The following is a 19,612-nucleotide window of genomic DNA, read 5'->3' as shown; positions in this document are numbered from 1 at the left end:
TAATGATCAATAACATCAGGTACAGCACAGCGGCTTGAGATAGGTGGCGAGGCAATGGAAGTGGTAAGCGAATATATCTACTTAGGCCAAGCAGTGACCCCGGATCCCAACCATGAAGCAGAGACAATTAGGAGGATACGAATGGGGTGGAATGCATTTGGAGACATTCTCAGGAAATGAATGGCAAACTGCCAGTGTCCCTGAAGAAGAAAGTTTATGACAGCTGCATCTTACCGGTACTCACCTACGGGGAAGAAACTTGGAAGCTCAGTAAGAGGGTTCAACTGAAATTGAAGGATGACTCAGCCAGCAATGGAAAGGAAGATGATAGGTGTAACATTAAGGGCCAACAAGAGAGCGAAGTGGTTCAGGGAACAGACGCGGGTTAAGAACATATTAGTAGAAATAAAAAGAAGGAATGGATGTGGGCAGAGCATGTCAGGCGAAGGCAAGATAACCGTTGGTGATTAACGGTAACAGAGTGGATCCCTAGAGAAGGCAAGCGTGGCAGGGGGTGACAGAAAGTTAGGTGGCCAGATGAGATCAAGAAGTTTCCGGTGATAAATTGGTCACAGTTGGCACAGGACCGAGGTAATTGGAGAATAATGGGAGAGGCCTTTGCCCTGCAATGGACGTAGATAGGCTGTTGATGATGATGATTCTTAGCTCTTTCTAATGTCATTGGTCTTGCCGTCGCGTAATGATATTGCCGCCTATATACCGGGCACTACCCGCCATCTTCTTTACAATTAATGTACCACGTGCCAAGATTATTGTGAACAGTGTGCATGCAATCCCCCAGTTGCGGTCCGTGCGATTTATTCCTCACAGCTCGATAGCACGAAGACAAGGACGTGAGAGTGCAAACTTCACGCTCGCGTGGTCAAGTATCTTTTCCATTCATTCATTTTGGAATCAAGTCTCTACCTCCCCAATCTCCCATGTTGCACCGGTGGATTCCCTTCCCAAACCTACGCACGTACGAGCTCACTAACTCGTCTGCACCGCATTATCTTACCGTCCTTGTCGTGTCAATTTATTTCATTCGGGTTATTTTCGTTTCCCCAGGCGCCTCTGTTAAGAAGTTGCTCCTACATAAAAATATAAATGGCGCTTTTTCACAACACTCATGTACAGTCCCTCTCAGTAAGCACCTTTTACCTGGCAATGCCACTTAGGGGTAAGTGCTTTTTGTAGCATAAGCTACACTGGCCGAGGTTCAGCAGTTTCGCGTGGAACCTAAAGGGCAGTGCTGCGCAAGCGCGAGGAGCATTGGATTGCATTGGATTGGATTGGATTGCGTTAGATTGGATCGAATTGCATTTCGATTGAATTGGATTGGATTAATTTGAATTGAATCCAATTGGAGTACGGGTGTGTAGAGAACTGGATCTGCGCATTCGCTGGTCTGCGCATTCCGGAGGAGTGACGTCGTAGCCGCGGCAGACGCACTGGCGCCGGTGCGTGCCCAGCTGTGCGCCTCCGTTGCGAAGTATCCAAGTCTGGCGCTGCGCCGAAGCCGCTTGATAGCTGTTTCGCGTGGCTCCTGGAGAGCCGTGCTACGCATGCGCGAGGACCAGTGACTGGACTGGACTGGACTAGACAGACTGGACTGGACTGGACTGGACTAGACAGACTGAACTGGACTGGACTGGACTGGACTGGACTGGATTGGATTGGATTGGATTGGATTGGATTGGATTCGATTACTGAACCTTATCTCACGCTACGTATATCCTGGCATAGCCGAGCTAAGCCACTGCTAATTTTTTTGTTTGGCTCCACTATTCCCCAATTTCGAGGAAACAGTGGCCCAGCGCCTGCACTGCCAAGCAACCAGAAACAGGCACGTCGCTGAACAAGGACGATGTGTCCGCCGCTAATCAGTAGGCTGCTTCTGTCTCCGGCCATGACGAATTAGCACTGGCCGCAGTGCCGCGTTCCAACATGTTTGGAACCCCCGTCGGGCAATAGCCAGGCGGGCCTGCCCTCGTAAGTTTTATAAATGGCTGAAATTCTTAAGCGCCCAATTTAATTGTTTGAAGCTTCTTTTATATACCACCGTAACTTATCCAGCACGGTGCAAACATTGCGAAAACACCCGCAAAAAAAAGTTTCTCTTTATTTTTTCTTGCATTGCCGTGAACCACGCATTTCGTTCGTTTTGCTTTTCACGCCCGGCCGTGCCGGGCTGTGTTATTTGTGTTCCAAGTGAAGCGCGTGTTCCATTGTTTATTTGGTATGCCACACGGACTATCTCCTTTGATAGGGAGAATGTTTCCAAATAACGTCACCAGACTAGAATAATAATCTTTGATTTAAAGTGTTCTCGATGTAATTCCACGATTCGGGAAACACTCCCGCCAAAAGATAAATACCGGCAGAGCTGACGCCGCAGTGTTCGATTCGCGAACACTCGCCTCCGCACGTCACTTTGTTGACTGCTGCTTGGTCGCCTGTGCATTCTTTGAATTGTTAGGAACGCACAAGTTCCCCCCAAAACTCGTTTTCCCTTCAAGACAGCTGCCTTTAAGTGGCGCTAATGGGGCGGTAACTAGTTGACAACGCCCTGAAAGCGAGAGAATAAACATACTACTAAAACGAGCAGGTTTGGTGCTAGATTGTAAAGGCACCAACCCTGTTAAGTCGTTCTTATTATGGCATGGCCTGGTCCTTGTTCAAGCAACGCCTTCGTTCTCGCAAGGTCGGAGCTCGTCAGCCTGTTTACCACCTTCTTGTAATTATGGTTAAGAATGGAGGGCGAAGAGGGGCTCCTGGAATTCAAATAGGATGTGTTGTATGGTACCCTGGGAGCGGTGGTAAGCACAGCTCCTGCGGTAATGCGTAGGGTAAACTTTCTTAAAGTTGGGAACAGGATGTCCGGTTTGAGGTTGGAGCATGCCAAGTGAGGTGAGGGTGAGGGGTAAGATAGCTGAGGCGGCTGCGGCGCTAGTTGGTAAGGAGATCGGGAACATGAGGATGGTATGAACGTGGAGGCTTCCGGTCAATCCCTTTGTCTTACAAGGGTAATTGCTCCGTCCAGTTGGTACAACATCTTTGCGTCTTCGAGGTGTGAATTAACGATGAGTACTACACTAATGAGACGGCGACACAAAGCTTGCATGCTCGCAGGAAGCGACATATAGGCTGCATATACTGCTGCTGGTGTGGTGAAGATGATGACAACAATGAGAAATGGACAGACGGTTGGAAGGACGGGACATTTATTAAACACTGGATAGTGCGGATGAATCAGCGGCCTCGGCCCAAGGAGTCGCTGAGAGCTCTGGTGATGCGGGCCGCCGGTTCGCGTTGTTTTTAGAGACAGCCAACTACCCTCTGGAGTAAATTTACTTTAAAAGTACTGCCACCATTTTTACAAGAACTTAGTGAAGATTGTGTGGTTGCGTAAGATTGTGGGGGCAGACCAACAGAAGGTAGGTATTGCAGGGTCTCTGCAGAACGTCTGATAAACGCTTTCACTCTTTCTTTCGCGTCTGCAACCACTGCAAAAGCTTTAGTTATCGCCATCATGGAGCGGCACTGTATTGTTTTAATTGCAATAGTATGCGTGTTGGCATAAATACTATGCTACAAGTATAGGTTAACTCCCGTTTCGCGAAGAAACGCAAGGAGGGAGCGGCGGTGGGGTCCCCATATCCACCGATGAAAGTCAGGTGCTCTGCCAGGGTGGAGGACTGTGCCTCGAAGGTGTCGTGTTCTGGCCGCTTAAGGACACGTCCACAGCAAAATTTTTGTTTCCGCATCTTCGGCACGAGTCTTTCAAAAGGGGCAGTTCTAGTCGAACGGGGCATGGTAGCGTGGTGGCCACTCCTGGGTAACAGCGCTAGAGAGGGCTACACCAACACGAAATCTTCGCAGCAAGACCTCTTCCCAGCGAGCGAGTCTGCTAGGGAGGTCCGTTCCAAACGGTGGAATTAGAGCTGGTGTGTCGCGACAAAGATCTTCTTTCCTTTGGAAAAACTGTCCTTGGGTATCTAGTGTCAGTAAAGGCAATGGTCGTTCAATAAATGCAGTGTGGCACGCACCATCCACCGCAATGTGAGCAGGCAGCGTATTTCGCCGGACCCACGAGAGCCGCAAAGGGCAGGGGTACGTATCCAGTATGTCATGAATGTCCTAGAGATAGCCGAGATGGTATTCACTCGTCATAATTCACGCATGGCCGCAGTGGACTCTGTATAAATTTGTAAAGTAGTATCTCCAGGGGCTTAATGAAGAGCAGGAGTTAGTGCTTGCAAGCCGTCCCGGATGGCCGTAAGCTCAGCCAGCATAGACGGCAGGGTGCGGTGTGTTTCGGACAAGCACGTTTGACAGGCCTCTGGCTGGGAAGGACATTTTAGTGTTGTCGTCGACACGACGTCCTTGGCCCGAGCGTTCACAAATGCCTGCGCCACCTGGGGTTGAGACTCAGCCGCCAGTTCTTGTGCGACCGCGGAAAGCGTATTAGTATGTCCGTGGCATCGATTGTGAAGTCGCGTTAGTGGCCTGTTGTCGGTCACCTGGGGGTATAGCCAAGGTGGCCTGGTAACGACGCAGGCTAGAGATGTGGCTAGTGAATGACCCATGTTGTTTCCTAACGCCGCTGTCTCAGCAACAAAGATGAGGTTATGCATGCGGGAGGACCGACGCTGATGAGCATGCTCATCCAAGGTGTTAACTTGAGCTTCAGCCTGAAGAGCAGGGATCGCTGTTATCATTAGGAGGCAGGTAATTGCCCGCATTGCGGCTTGTCAAATCAGAGGAACCTTCCGTTTCTTGCGTGCTTTTTTGTGGCTTTTTTAAAGTGGGTATCGAATGTATTCATTGCTTCAGCGGAAAGAAAGCCGGCCAATAGCTGCTACGCAGCTGTAATAATGTAATTTAAGTAATCGAAGAACGTCAATACCGGGAAAGGAAAAAATAATTTGACAAGCTTTCGAAGTATCTGATGGGCACGGTGAAGAAATTCGTGGCTGTGGTACTTTGCGACCCCGTAATCTAAGTACCGAATGTGCTACTTCACTACGTTCTGCAAGTGGTTTGGATTGACAAAAGTGTTGCAGGGTTCCTTTGAAGCGCCGCCCAGGAATGTAACGTACATTCTTGTTTAATTAGGAATAACTAGACTTCGACAAGTCGCTCAACTTGATACCGGCTTCGAAGGACGTCGTTTACGAGAACAAATCTATAATAACAAATTTTACAAACCGGAAAAGTACTGCTTTACAAAACGTCACCAGTAAACTTCGCCCTAAGTACTAAACATTGGTTTATCGACGCGTCAATTCGGCGCAAGCTCCCAGGCTACGCAAATTCAAGTTACTTTTATAGCCGGCTAGTGTCGTCGGCGCCCGTCAATAACGCAGTGACCAGTGGCCAGTGACGTAAACATGCAAAGTAATCAGGGCAGTGTGAATTCGGAGTCACCAGTCTTCCCCCTTTTTTTGATAGCTAGGGTTTTTGTCCGAATTTTACAATTTAATTGCCAAGGTAGGTATTAAAACGCGGCAGCTTTTGCGAATGAGCCAAGCTTTCATTTTACCTTAGTAGTCCCATTATAGAATAATAGAATAATACTCGGTGCCCTCTGGTCGTCCCGATTTCTCTCAGCCCCATTCACCCATTGGCTCTCGGAAGGGTTTTTTTGTTTACTATATCAGCGACAGGAGAACGCGGTCCTACATCCATTACTTTGATCAAATATTAGAATGCAAGGGTGGCAGGTTTAAAAGACCCGAAACTCGGGTTACGACCGACGGGATCATCACGTAAGTCGGAAAATGTATGGATTGTATGTATTCATTGTGCCATAACAACATGCTGGAATGACAATAATTTAACCCATACACAATTTTTTTCGCGCCGTGCTGGGCTCAGCTGCACATCATCGCTTTTTTTATTTTGCCTGCGTCAACAATACACTAGTTGGGAACACGTGGCGTATATTGCTCTTTGCAGCCTCTTTTGCGATTGTATTGCGGTCCCAGATGGTGTGACGTAGGCAAGTAAGCTACAGCAGGGCTAAAACACAATACAATAGTTCATTTTACAAGAAGTGCCAGCCTTGTTAGAAAGCCTTACTTCTGCGTGGACGTTCGGATCAATCAAACGAAAAGGTTAAACAAGATAGCATTGAACAAAATACAGCATAAAAACACCACAAAAAAATGCGGGACTATCCACCCTGTGAATGCGGTTTGAAAGCGAAGCTGTACGGGGCACTCACAACGATTACCGATGCGACGTCACTCAAATTCCCTCACGTTGCTGCACAAATAGTGAAACCAGGGAGAAGCGAAATGCCCCTAGCCCTACCCTCTATTACTTCGAAGAGATTCATGAACGGTGTTTGGTTTTGTTGTATTGGGGAAGCGCATGAGAGGAAACTCTTTTTTATAAAATAAAAGAAGCTCAAACCCGGTGTTAGACGATCTCCCTTCTCCCTCTCCGCTGCCGCCGACAGAGGTGACGAAATCGGCGAGAGATGGAGGCGGAGTAGAAGGAGGAAATACTTTTATTCAGATTTGTGAACAGCCCAGAGGGCGGCCCATGGGAGTGGTTCCTTCTTAACTGGAGCCCGTATGCATTCCGCGTCGCCTGTGCTTTGTCCACCAGCTGAAGGTGGGTAGGCCGAGAGATCTGGACAGCAACATCTTCCATTGCTGTTGTTGAGTAGTTGCCGGGAAGAGATGAGGATGCTCAGGGATAAACTCGCACGCCCCGATTATGTGCCGTGGTGTTTCTACTTCTAAGCACAATTTACATAAAGCGTCGTAGCGACTCGGGTGCATTGAGTAAAGATGTGTCGGATGGTATGAGCCGTACGGTAGCGGTCCCGTGGAATATTCAGGGTGTGTTGAGGTATGGTCTGTCTCTGAAGGCGGTAATGCTGGGTTTGGTCGCTGAACGTGACAAGCGGGTGACTGTCCTCGTGCAGCTTCATAGCATGAGGAGAGGGTAAAAGCTCAGGCCTGTTGGTGGGCGTAAGAAGCCGGACGGTCTCAAGGGGTCCTGGAATAAGGACTCTTCCCCAAGGCGAACTGCTTTATAGGGACGTTTATTCCTTCCTTCCTTCCTTCGTTGCCCTCGTTGGAAGCGTGAGCAAGCGTATAGATGAGCTGAATAGAACCGGTTGGGCAGTGTTTTTTTGCACACGAAGTGCAGCTCGAGACACCCACGCTGACTTGTAATTCTGCTAGGCTTGTTGGGAATCTGTGACTACCTTCCGAACCCATGGTTGAGCGAGAGCCAAGGCAATGGCTGCCTCTTCTGCTGCCGTCATGTCTTGGGTCTTGAAAATATAGAGTTTCGCATGCACGAAACTCTATATTTTCTAAAAATTGCTTCACGTCCGGAATTCGGAACATGAAACTCTTGGCTGTCGTGACCTTGGCTCTGGTGTTAAACCTTGTGGTTTCGCAGGTGATTACAGAAGGACCGACCGGCGAATCAGGAAATGACTTCTTTGGTGGGCTCAGCAGCAATGGTTTTTGGCACCGCCCCCGTAAGTCTTCTTTGGTGCTTCAAGAAAAAGCCTGATATTATATCTGGGCTTAAATTATTAATCAGAGTTTCTAACTTGCCCTACTTTGATATTGTCGGTTTTAGATGTTCGTGACAAATTCTTGTAAAATGCAGCACCTTTACAGCGTTTTTTTTTATTTTATTTGACATATGACTTCCCATTGCACTTATTTTTATTTCAAACAGCTCGGTTTAAGTCACCCGACTTGCATTGTGCCTGCCTGAAACCGCAATCTTGTCTACTATATAAAAATCGCAGTGTCTAGAGCGGCGTCCGACGGCACACCAGGAACCATATTCTTGACTGCATAAACTCGTGTTGAACTGGTCATGCTTTTACAGCAAAGCTGCATACCTGTACCCCATAAAGATTTCTTCGCCGTGAGTAAGAACGACCTCCGTTGGTAAAACGCCAAGGCGCCATGGCCTAAGACGCCGAGGGCATGCTAATCATGCATACAGCATAGAGCTGATAATTCAGTTAAGAAGACCACAAAAGAAGCTTAGAAACCGCTTTATGTATGAAATCGCGCCTATAAACAATGGGCACCCCACCCACGATGTGTTCCCGCCAAAGATTATGTTCGCGCATTATCTTTGAAGACTAAGCAGGGCTAGTGCCGATAAATGGAGCAGCTTTTTTTCAAGACGTCCGGCGCGTGCGCCACGCATTTTCCGCCAGAGAAGCCGAGCATAGTTTCAGTAGATAAGAGGGTATTAGGCCGGCTTCAAACTGTTGCCGCAACTGTCGTAATATCTTTAAATAATGACGTCATTTAACGTATCAGCCAACCGAACTGCGTGACATGCCGTTTTTTTTTTGTCGTCTATAGATCACGATACGGCTTTTGCGCCGGTAGTCTGAACATAGCCTCAGCCAACCCAACTGGTTGAAGCGCCGTTTTTTATGTCCATAACGCACGATATGGCTGTTACGTCGGTAGTCTGCACATAGCCTTAGAGTACCGCCACTGACTCAGGCGCGCACTTTAGCAACCGTGGCTATTTTTTTGTCCATCAGAATTGCGAGATTGCCCCATCTGCGTCGTCGTTAAGTTTGGCCGGGTAGTTCGCTAACAGAACCGAAGATGCAGCAAAACGACATTTTTGGACACACTTCTGCTGCGGAAATCCTGTTACAGGCGTTATCTTTATTCGCATTCAGAACGACATAAGTCGCACGCAGCCACAGAGCAGGGAGGGCAAGATAAGCCTACCAGTATTGACGGCGTAAAACGTGTAAGCAACATAATGACAGCGGCCATGAAATGTGGCTCTGTAAACAAATGTCACGTAATGCGAAGTGACCCATGATCATGTCGGTGGCACTGAACTGTAAGAGAAAGACTGCCGATACTCTGTACCCTTACCGCGTGACACTAGCCGAGGGCAGCCGAGAAGCCCGCTGAGACGACCAGAAACATTTCACACCCTCCTCCACCACCATTTGTAGGTGGTCAAAATTAATCCTGAGCCCTCCACTACGGCGCTTTTCTTTCCCTGCGCTGCGTCGGCGCATTAAACCCTACAATCAATCAATCATTCCTGCACTGATTGAGGTTGAGCTTGATGAATGTATAAATCGGCGGCATCCTTACGCTCCGTCGTTATCAGGCGTAGCATTTCGCTGCCCATACCGCGCCATACAACCGACCTTCACAGCTGTCTTTTGCGGGGATCACGCCATAAACTTATATAACATAGCAGCAGATGATAGCGGTGCGGCGGTGACGGCCGGGAGGGTGATAACGCAACAAAACTTGCATTGAAGCAGAGAGCTTATCCATGTTACTAACGGCGATTGAAAGAAAAAAATAGATCCCGTGAATCAGCGTCACTGGATCGCCTTGGGGTGTTGCCGTCAATTTTAACCTGAATAAATGTTTCCTTTGCCAGCCTCAGCTGCCGTTCTAATTTTTATAATACATACCAAGTGTTTTTGTATCTTTTAAGGGCTCTATTGGATACCTTGGTTGTGATATTCATTAGTGAAGCGTCAAATTACACTGCATGTCGTCATAGCTATACGTGCGTGACGTCGCTGATTGCTTACGTTGTGCTTACGCAGAAAACATGCCTAATTCACAGTGAATTTATGCAGTATAAAATAGGACCCCAAAAGCGAGCGAAGGGAGGGTAATAAGTTAAAGAACGTCGCACAATCTTGTTTTGCCGGATGTATTTATTTATTTCAATCAATTTTAGCAACGTAGTTGAGCTTTCTGTTTCAATTGCAAGCTCTGTTGCGTTATCACCTTCCCGACCGTCACCGCCGCCACGCTATCGTCTGCTGCAATGTTACAGGTAAGGTTATGGCGTGATCACAGAAAACAGTGATGCAACCCTCCGTCTAACGATGATGATGGTTAACTGCGAAGCTTCCTCTTGACGGATTCTGTGGTTGTCTGAGTTTGAACTGAGTTTCCGCCACGTCGAAATACTGCAAGGTCTGAGCGTATTTTCCCATGTAATAAAGAAAAAAAAGAAATGGAGCAACTGGATAGCCGCGGGCTCCATAACGCGAGGGACGCTGGTTCGATTCCAGCCACGGGAAGCGTTTTTTTTTTTCTCTTCGCCCATGATCATTCATTATCATCATCCTCAACATCACATAAAGTTGACTTTTAAATGCAGAGCATTTCAGTAACTCACGATGTCACCCGCGTTGACGTCCGTCGTAGTCCGCACCGACGTTGTCCGCACCCCTCCCCTACACTATATAAAAAAAAATACTATCCGGCGCCTGGTTTCGATCCCTCGACCCTGCGGGCGGAACGCAATGCACATGGTGCTCCACCCACTGCGCCACAAAGCCGACACAGAATGGGAGGCTACGAACGCGCCTTATATCCTTGACTCATTCAAACTACGTCAAGAAGCTGCTGATACAACGCATTCACTACCACCAACTCCCCAAACACTAAACGTTAACGCAATACACCCACCCCCTATGCGATGCATTTACTCGAGTCCCCCTCGCGGGGAGATGGGCCCAATTCTTGCTGGGCGTTCTCATGTTACAGACGCCATCAGTGAGAACAATAAAGCTTAGATTTAAAAGACTGCCGTACCATCGGTTGTATGACGTGGTATAGTGACAGCGATACGTTACGTCTGATAACGGCAGATCGTACTGATGCCGCCGCTTAACTCGTTCTTCAAGCTCGAAGGCAAACAGCAGTAATCAATAAAACTTTTTTCCTTGTTATGTTTATCTTTAATTCGATCATGTGGCCCAATATCTCACTAGGAGGAGTGCAGACAAATGCCATCCGTTGGGTTTTTTGTCATGGAGAGGCTTGTAATGCCCCCTTACGTTGCTGTTACGACAAACAAAACTTTTTACTTTATTTACAACCATGAAAACGAAATACGGGAGGGTATTTCTATGCTCCGTTATCATGGACTTGGACACAGTCGAACTATTATTTATTTCACTAGAAAATAGTTTTAAAGCGCGCGTCATGTGAAACAGCGCCTGCTGGAAATTCACTGTGATTTCACAGCGCCGAAGGTCCGGGAAAGATCTTGACTTATTTCACGGCGACGGTAGCCGCCATTTTTGCAAGATTTTACGTAACATCACGTCCATTTTGCGCACGCTGAATTTGCCAATGTGTTATGTAAACTTTCCGCCTACTCTTTGTATTACGTCACGTCTTCTCAACCAATCACAGACTACGCGTGACATACTAGCCATGTTGTATTTGAATTGCAGAGACAGGCCTATGTTGTTATGTCCGCTGCATTTGGTCTAGCTTTTTATTGCTGGCCAAGAATTTCACGCTTGCAGTAGCGAGAAACAAGGCAAAGTTAGAAACTGGGGCTAATAAACGTCATGAAACGTCGAAATGACAAAAGTACACACAACCGCTTTGTCAACAGAAACCACATGACCACAACCAAAAGCCAATCAGAAAAAGCTTCCGCAAACTCACAGCTCACGGTGAATTTGTGGATTCAGGAGTAGACCTCCAGCTCAGCGCTGCAGCCATGGCTATATTGCCATTCGACGGTATTAAAATTTTTAAGACTAATCTAGAAGGGGGCAAAGCGTCTGTCGTTGTGGTGTAGAGGTCCCATCTTAGCGTCTTGGCTCTAAGGGTGGTGCTTCGAGTCCGGCTCTTGCCTGCTGTGTTCTTTTGAATCTTAAGGTTTAATTATGTTTTTCACGCACTCTCCAGGATATTCTTTATGGTTCTAATTGAGTTTTTTTTTACGTTTTGTCACGTTAATGTGGGAAAAAGCAGTGCCTGACGCAACATTTCTTGATCGAAACGCCGGTGCACGCCGCTTTTGTGGAGCGCTTATAGTACCTTCGAAGACACCCTAACAAAGCCTCTAAAATTCGCTGAAATACAAATCCAAGAACTTTGAGAGATCACCTAACTCGTGAACCAGATTAAGCGGCAATCCCCAAGGTGGAGTAAGTTTCTCCGAAGAAAAGTTTGACAACCACCTGAATGCAGCCATACGGCTACAAAGGAAAGCTATACATCTTCCTCAGAAACTTCGCAGTTTGTATCCTGAACCAGGAGGAATTTTTCTTCAACTGCGAAGTTTCTGAGAATGCTGTATAGCTTTCCTTTGTAGCCGTATGGCTGCATTCAGGTGGACGTCAAACTTTCCTTCGCATTACCTAACTCAACTAGACCAGCATTGTTGCTTGCATATTCGGTATGCCGAATTTAGTTATGGCAAGAGAAGATTTTTCAGTAGCGCGTTATTACCCTCAGAAATTGCCAGCCAATTTTCGCGAACTTTACTACATAATTTCTTGAAAATGTTTTCAGCTGTGAATGCTCACACACTTTAAATTTATCTCTTCCAAAAATTGACTTACGGGCTCAGTCGGTAACATATTTAACTAAACATTCAAAGACAATCAATTTTTGTATCAAAGCCGAACACGAGAACAATGAAATCAAGCAAATTTTTATATCATTGTTCTTATTTCCTCCCTGTTGAGATGATTTGAAAGCAGACTAAAGCCCCTACCATCACAATTTGAAAAAAGGTTCAGAAAGTGAGGTTATAAATTTGCTTTTACTTCATTTTTTCTCAAATTAATATATAAATACGGAATAAAATTGTTGGGCCAGCTTCTGCGTCAACCCCACACGACTTGTGTGGAGTTTTTTTGTGTTCGTGTGCGTTCTAAGCTGCCGTTTCCTCAGCACCATTCTCTTTGTTTGAGCGGCGCCAGTAATGATTGATTTATAGGCATGCGGTCCGCAGGCAACAAAGAGGCGAACGTAAATTGGAGGAGCAGTTCATCTAACAATGGCATGTGACCACGTCCGTTTGACACCTGCGGAGCCACTTATCCAAAGCAAAGTTTACGACGTGACGCACTCGCCGCTGCGCAATGCGTACTCAGAACGAAGGGTAAACAAGGGGTCGCGGAGCGAATACTCATTTCTTCGTAAGTGACCGCTCAAGCTTGCGCAGAATTTAACAAAGCGAGAACAAGCATTCAGAAACTAACCTCGCAAAAGAGTGATGGCAGCGTCGGCTTGAAGTATGCCCGTTCAAGTATCCCTATGCAACCAAGTATGCCTATGCAACCAAACTTTTCTCCTTTCTGCGTCACGTTTCCCGTACGGAATAACGAAATCTTTCGCCATCCCTGACCCTATTCGCGCTGCCTAAGGCACAACACACCGGCACCGCGAAGCAACATAAAGCGACAGCGATGCGACATTTGTTCAGAACGAGCAGCTAATTGTTACTTTGCTATTCGCTGGCGCCTACGATAAAGCCGGCCCTGAAGCTGCGCAGCCAAACATGGCGCCGCACCGGCAGCGTTGTGCAATGTCCCAGCCGGCGACCCAACCCGGCCGCGGAGGCAGAAGAAAAAAACGGTAGAGCTACGACGTGACTTTGCTGTTGGGTGACCTGGCGGGTGTTCGTCGAGCGGCTTAGTAGCGAAACGGGTCTGGAGGATAGTGTCGCCACTCCTGCGAGGGTTCTCCCTGCTTTCTCCGCTGGTCGGAGCTCAGCTAGTACGGAACCTACTGTGGGGTCCGCCAAATTCCAATTGAAACTCTGATGCCCATCCTGAGCAATCAGGCCTTTTATAGGAATCAGACCTCCAAGGATTAGATCTAAAAACTCGCTGTCCCCATTCCCACCCAAACTCCCATAACCCACTCCTATATTCCAACTTCCCTCCTCCTTCATCCCAACCCCTTCCGCCACCTTCCCAGGGGAGATCAGGGGAGTCTCCACGGGCCCGCTCTCCTGGCTGTGGTGTCGCTTGGTAGCTTTTCCCCTTTTATTTATTTCCACTTCGGTGGTTAAACACATCTTTTGCCTCTCGGCCAATTCTTTTATACTAATAGTGGGTTAAGCCTGTTACACTTAGTGGCACAGGCGGAGGAATTTAATATTTTATATTCTTTTTAATCTGCCTCACTTTATCAATGTCCATGTTGGCCAATGGCGTGCAGCGCTGGCCGGAGAAAAAGAGAAATAGCAAAACACGGAGGAAGGAAGGAGCGCGAGTGAGGGCGAAAGGCGGCGAGATCATAGAATGACGCTACCTTAGTAATTGTAGGGGCCTTTGTGATATCGCAAGCCCTACTTTATCAACGTAAACGGCCTCAGTACTGCTCGCTGAATATGCCAGGCGTGCTGCCCGTGATTGCGGCGGTTTCGCTCGAGGTGTGTCGGATGCTCCACTAGCACAATTTTAATAACCGAAGCAGCTCGAAACTCGAGAGTAGGCAGAACTCGGGCCTTCTGGAATCGCACCCCTGCTCTTTACGCACAACCGGTAGCTGCGTAGCCGCAGTCTAACAGATTCCCAATACCTTGAGAAGGAACATGCCTTCGGTATTTTTGTCGTTATTGTACGCTGCCGCTGAAATAAACAGCCTTTCAGGCATTCATTTTTAAGTGTGTATCGTTCTGTTTATCGTCGAGAAATCTATCAGATAATCTAGAAAGGCAGGAAATGTGTCGACATTAAGATAATTGTCTACTGATGTGCAGCATTCTTATGCTACTAGGCTTCACTGTGCCTTTTTAGACAAATTTCGCGATCATTGGCTATTTTGTATGTTGGACAATTTATTTTTTATAGCTTTCCTTTGTTTCTGTTCGCCAATGGCGCACATCTGCGCTGCTATAGGAATTATGCGGGTGAACTTCACCAAGTATGCATTTTTGTGCAAATGCATAGTGGTTTTTTACTCGTCTTTGCGTTGTTCTTTTCTGGGATTTTTATTTTCCCCTCGTTTTGGGCGTACAAGCCGACGGCCAACCCGGGACCACCAGGAGGGCGGGACCTTCAGGTCCTTTGCTGCCACCGCCACGAGGATCTCAAATCTCCTCCAACCACTTCCCTATGAAGTGTCCTCCCCCCTCTCTCTCTCTCTCTCTCTCTCTCTCTCTCTCTCTCTTGGGGGCGGGTTATAAGATGCATATGTTTGTTTAGTTGGTTAACTTTTATTACTTTGATATGTTCCTTATTTTTTGGTTATTCAAAATCCTGTCTGGCCAATAATCTCTATTTACGCTATCATACAGTTAAATGTTAAAGCTCCGCAAATGCGGCATTTTGGTGCAAATTCAAGGCTTTACGTGGTTGGGCCTGTGCCGGTACTAGGAAAATATTGGTACACATTAAAAACAAAAGGTGCCTTGCTTGAATGTGGGTTTCGAGGAAGGGGGATACAATCACCGCGGATGCAGACAACACAAAACGTCCAGTATGAGGCAAAGGGTTAAGTAGACCCAGCAGTGGCAAATGGGGTGAAAGGATGGCGAGGGCCGTTCTCTGGAATATTTCTAAGCGACCGTGCTTGGCCCCTTGTTCTATTCTGAGCACAAAAGTCTCCCCATGTAGGAAAACGACCAGTCTTTCAGCCATGAGTCCTTTCTGATGTACCTTCGTCCGAGTCACGAACACCTGCCGACCGAAATCGGGGGCTCCTAGGGTATGATGACGATACCTCTAGTGCCACACTGTGCTGCGTCAAGAAAACTCCGGTTAAGCTTGCGTTTTATTTCCGCTGACAACTATCAGAAGACCTGCTCGCCGGAGGTGAGGGCTTCTCTGGGGTGGCTTTGATTCCGATGATGGAGCTAAAACATTTAACAGCAGAGCTGTTTAGCCTTTTACTTCCACCGTCCATTGTTAGCACAAAAAAATACCCCCAAAAATTACGCCCATCTTCCAGCGAGGGAACCCTGGTGTGATGCGACGCATCGGGGGGTTCGTTTGGAGTGACGCTGGTATTGGATTGTGTCACACCACTCGCTGAAGGGACCGTCGCTTCCATCACGTCTTCATCGGAAGAATCAAACCAAGCACGCAGTCGTCAAGCAAAGTGACGCGAAGTCGAACGAGAGCGAGCGCTGACTGAACCGCCGCAGCGCGATACCCGCTTTATATTCACAGCGCCTCAAGGAGAGGAGACAACGGAGGAGAGTCGCGCATGCGCACACCTGCGCGACGGGAACGGAGCGAAGCGAGCGAAGCGCGCGCACACAGCTGTTGTTTATGATAATGAGACGTAGTGAGAGCGTTCCGCGCACAGCTGTCGGAGAGAAGACGAGAAAAGAGTCGCGCATGCGCAGCGGGCGTGCGGACGCCGGACAACGCCGAAGCAGGAGAGACATGCCTCAGAGCAAGAGATGCGTCGCATCTAAAAACAACCGAGTGCACGCGACCATGCGCCTCGTGAGGAGGGCCCCGTTTCAGCCAGCTCGACTGTCGGGAACAGTCTGCCTAGCGTTCGTGGCGTGATCTCTCGCGTGCTCTTCTCCTCGCCAGTTCACTTGCGTTCGCGCCTGAAGTGGGGAGCACATACACCGAGTTCGCGGGGCTGGTTTCCGTGGGTTCGAGCACGAGCTAACGCGGTCCACTTCCGGAGAGATATGGAACACGGTGCACGAAACGAGCCCCGGCCGGCCATTCAAGGAGAAATTTCAGCGGCGCGTTCGGAAATCCCTGTGAGGTCCTACAACCGGGTCGCTGACGAGGGAAGACAGGCCGCGAGCTCTGCTGCTTCTCCAGCATCGCACCATTAGTGAGAGCTGCGCCATTTTTTTGAAAGAAATGATCTCGCATCTCTCCTTCGTCTGACTCTCGTACGGAATCAATAAACTTGAAGGTGAACATTTTGACAGACTTCTGTCTGGTTGGGAAGTTACTGAACTGAGATTTAATTTTGCTCCAACCAATACATAGACAAAACCCGACGTTTCGAAGCCCGCTCGGCTTCTTCTTCAGGGGTGACTGGGGCGGTCATAAGACGCAGCTGCAGACTATAAGACGCAGCTGCAGCTGCGCCTTACAGTCTTTCACTTTTGCTGGCCTCGCACAAAGCCCCTCGCTGCGGCACGTAATCCGTGTGTGTACACTGAAGGGAGATTGCCAAGCGAGCGATTAACGTTCCCAGGGGTGCGTTGGATATGCCACGATTAACCTGGGAACGTTAATCGCTCGCTTGGCGCTCTTCCTTCGGTGTACACACACGGAATACGAATCAATAAAGTTTATTTGTTCATTCATGGCGCTTCCCAGAAACGAGGCAATCGCACTGAACGGAAGTGTGCTATGGAAAGGCCTAATATAACTATTTCAAAGCATCATCACCGTAAAAATGAACAGGCAAAGAAATCTATAGGCAATAAAACAATGTAGCGAGAATCATCCTCAGAGCCTCTTATATCTTTTTGGAATTGACCGAAGAACATGTTCATTCACAGCATTCTTTTCTGATTGTTTGTAGGGTTGAACGCACTGAGGCAAGGCAGGCGATGAGGCGCGCCGTAGTAAAGGACTGCGGATTTATTTTGACCAGCTGGGGGTCTTTAATGTGCCCCGAAAATTCGTACACACTGGCGTTTTTGCTTTTCGCCTCTATCAGAAAAGCGGAAGCCGGGGCCGGGAACCGAACCCGCGTCCTCGTGCTCAGCAGCGCAGCGCCTTAGCCACTGAGCCACAGCGACGGGTAGCATTCTTTTCTGAGTACCGGCAAATCCTTAAACGTGAAGGGCACTGCACTTAAACAAAAAAGCATAATTTTCATAGTGAACACCGTTAATCGTTTTTTAGTGTAAACCATGCTAACTGGTAGAAAGACATTTAAAAAACCTAAAATAGAAAAAATAGCAAAAATAAAACACTATAAATATGAGCTAACCGAATAAAGAAATTTATATCGCATACACGGCCCTTACAAGACGATGAACAAAAAGGAATAAGTCCCGGAAGAAAACGATGGAAACACGAATAAATATTCTGAAAATGCATGAATTATGCAATATGCCTTGCAGCTGCAAACAAACACGTAATTGGTGAAGTTAAAGTGCCTCATCGCTATAACAGAGCAAATGTCGTTTTTGGCGAATTTAAACAAAGCAAAACTTTAAAGGAATAAAATAACGCAACATATTTGGCAACTCATAGCAAAATCAGGCTATAAGAAACACACAACGAAAACAAGCGGCGTAAGAACGCCTAGTAGAAAATTATCTGAATTTCTGCAGTTTTTTTTCTGTCTGTGTGTAAGGTGGGGAAGAGAAAGAGGGGTGTCTGGACTGATCTGTAAAAGAGGAACGAACTGGTCGAGCTGGTACGCTGACAATATAGCAACAGCGCTGTCAAAATGATACTGACCTGCTCCCCTCGAAGTTTACCATAGTTGAGCAGCACGTATTTTCAAACTCACGAAATTTTGAAAGTTAAAGCGCACGTCTGGGTCCAAGTAAACCGAGTTGAACTGGATAGTGTTTTCTTGGGAAGGGGATAAACTGGAAAAAACGATACGGGAAGGTCGTTTCGTGCCGGTTTCAAACGGCAGGGAACAAACAAGAAAGTTGAATGGGTATGCGTTGAAATGGGAACGGTCGAAATGCGTAAACGCGATACGGGAAGGTCGATTTGTTCACGGTTAAAACGGGAAACGGGAGGGAACCAGTGGGAATGTTGAAATGGGAATGGGTTACAATATGAGCCACAATTATCATTCCACCAATACTATTTTCTTTCATTGCATTCCCTAACAAAATCACTTGAAAAGAATTGGTTGGAGTGAATTGGAATGAATGGGTAATACCCAAAGAACGTTTATAACTACAGCTGGCATATTTGCATAGGCAAAAGAAACACGTTATCAAAACATTTCGCCCACTCAGCTGCAAAGACAATGAGGAAGTTTGGAAATTATTCCTCGGTTAAAAACTATCCGAAGTTTCCACGCATACGTCCAGCACCGAGGGGTTTCAATGCGGCTTCTTTTAACCATTGCATATTATAGGCTTCTCGCTTCCTTCAAATGTTCTGATGTAATAGCATACACTTCGTGCTCTCCGAAGTAAGCCCGTTTTTTTCTTGCTTTTCAGGTGCCCCTAACCCCAGCACCTAAAGCTCGTCTTTAATAAAGTTTATTTAATCCATCCATCCATCCATCCATCCATCCATCCATCACACATGCGATGGTTAAAAACCTGCTGGACATACTTATGTTGCACGTTGTGTTTTTCCTCTTGTTTCCTAGGTACATACTCTGTTTTTAATTGAAAAAGTTAATGATCAATTTTCACAATGCAGGCTGCTGGAGAATCCGCGAAGTCTTGGAAAGATGTGACAGCCCCACCTGTGGGGAAAAAGTGTGCGGCGAAGACCGGGTGCGATGGTGCACTCGTTGCCGCTACAAGTGCGTCTGCGGGCCAGGCTTTTGCAGGCGAAGGCGCCGCTGCATGTACGAAGCACTGTACAAAATGCTATCTCGTTTCTTCAATCCGATATCCAGTATGACGCCGAGAAACGAACTATACAATGATGGTTTAGGTCTAAACGGGCGAAGCTATTTCGGAGAATAATCCCATTGCTTTTACTGAGTAAAGGAGAGCACAGTGGGGTCAGTTTTGTATAAATGTTTAACTGAATAAACGCCGATATCCAACAAAAACTAGTCAGGTCAATAAATGCGCCTGAAAAGCAATGACGTGGACTGTTTTCAGTTTCCTATAACAATGAAGACACCGAAAGTTTGCATTTTCACGACATTACCGACCGTACCTTACAGGAAAGCATCAACAATGCCAGCATACTGTGGTGACAGTACCC

General features: G+C 47.3%; 1 long non-coding RNA gene across 1 annotated transcript; it reads left to right on the top strand.

Moving 5' to 3' along the window:
- The first annotated feature begins 7,318 nt into the window (after positions 1–7,318).
- LOC144139087 (uncharacterized) lies at positions 7,319–19,490 on the top strand. Its single transcript, XR_013316036.1, has 2 exons — positions 7,319–7,507; positions 19,094–19,490. It is a non-coding gene; the product is annotated as an uncharacterized LOC144139087 (long non-coding RNA).
- Positions 19,491–19,612: the final 122 nt, after the last annotated feature.

The sequence above is a fragment of the Haemaphysalis longicornis genome, unplaced genomic scaffold (assembly GCF_048455015.1).
Source record: "Haemaphysalis longicornis isolate Haplotype H1 unplaced genomic scaffold, Haemaphysalis longicornis Haplotype H1 scaffold_5, whole genome shotgun sequence".
NCBI lineage: Eukaryota > Metazoa > Arthropoda > Arachnida > Ixodida > Ixodidae > Haemaphysalis > Haemaphysalis longicornis.
This window is presented reverse-complemented; position numbering and strand designations above follow the sequence as displayed.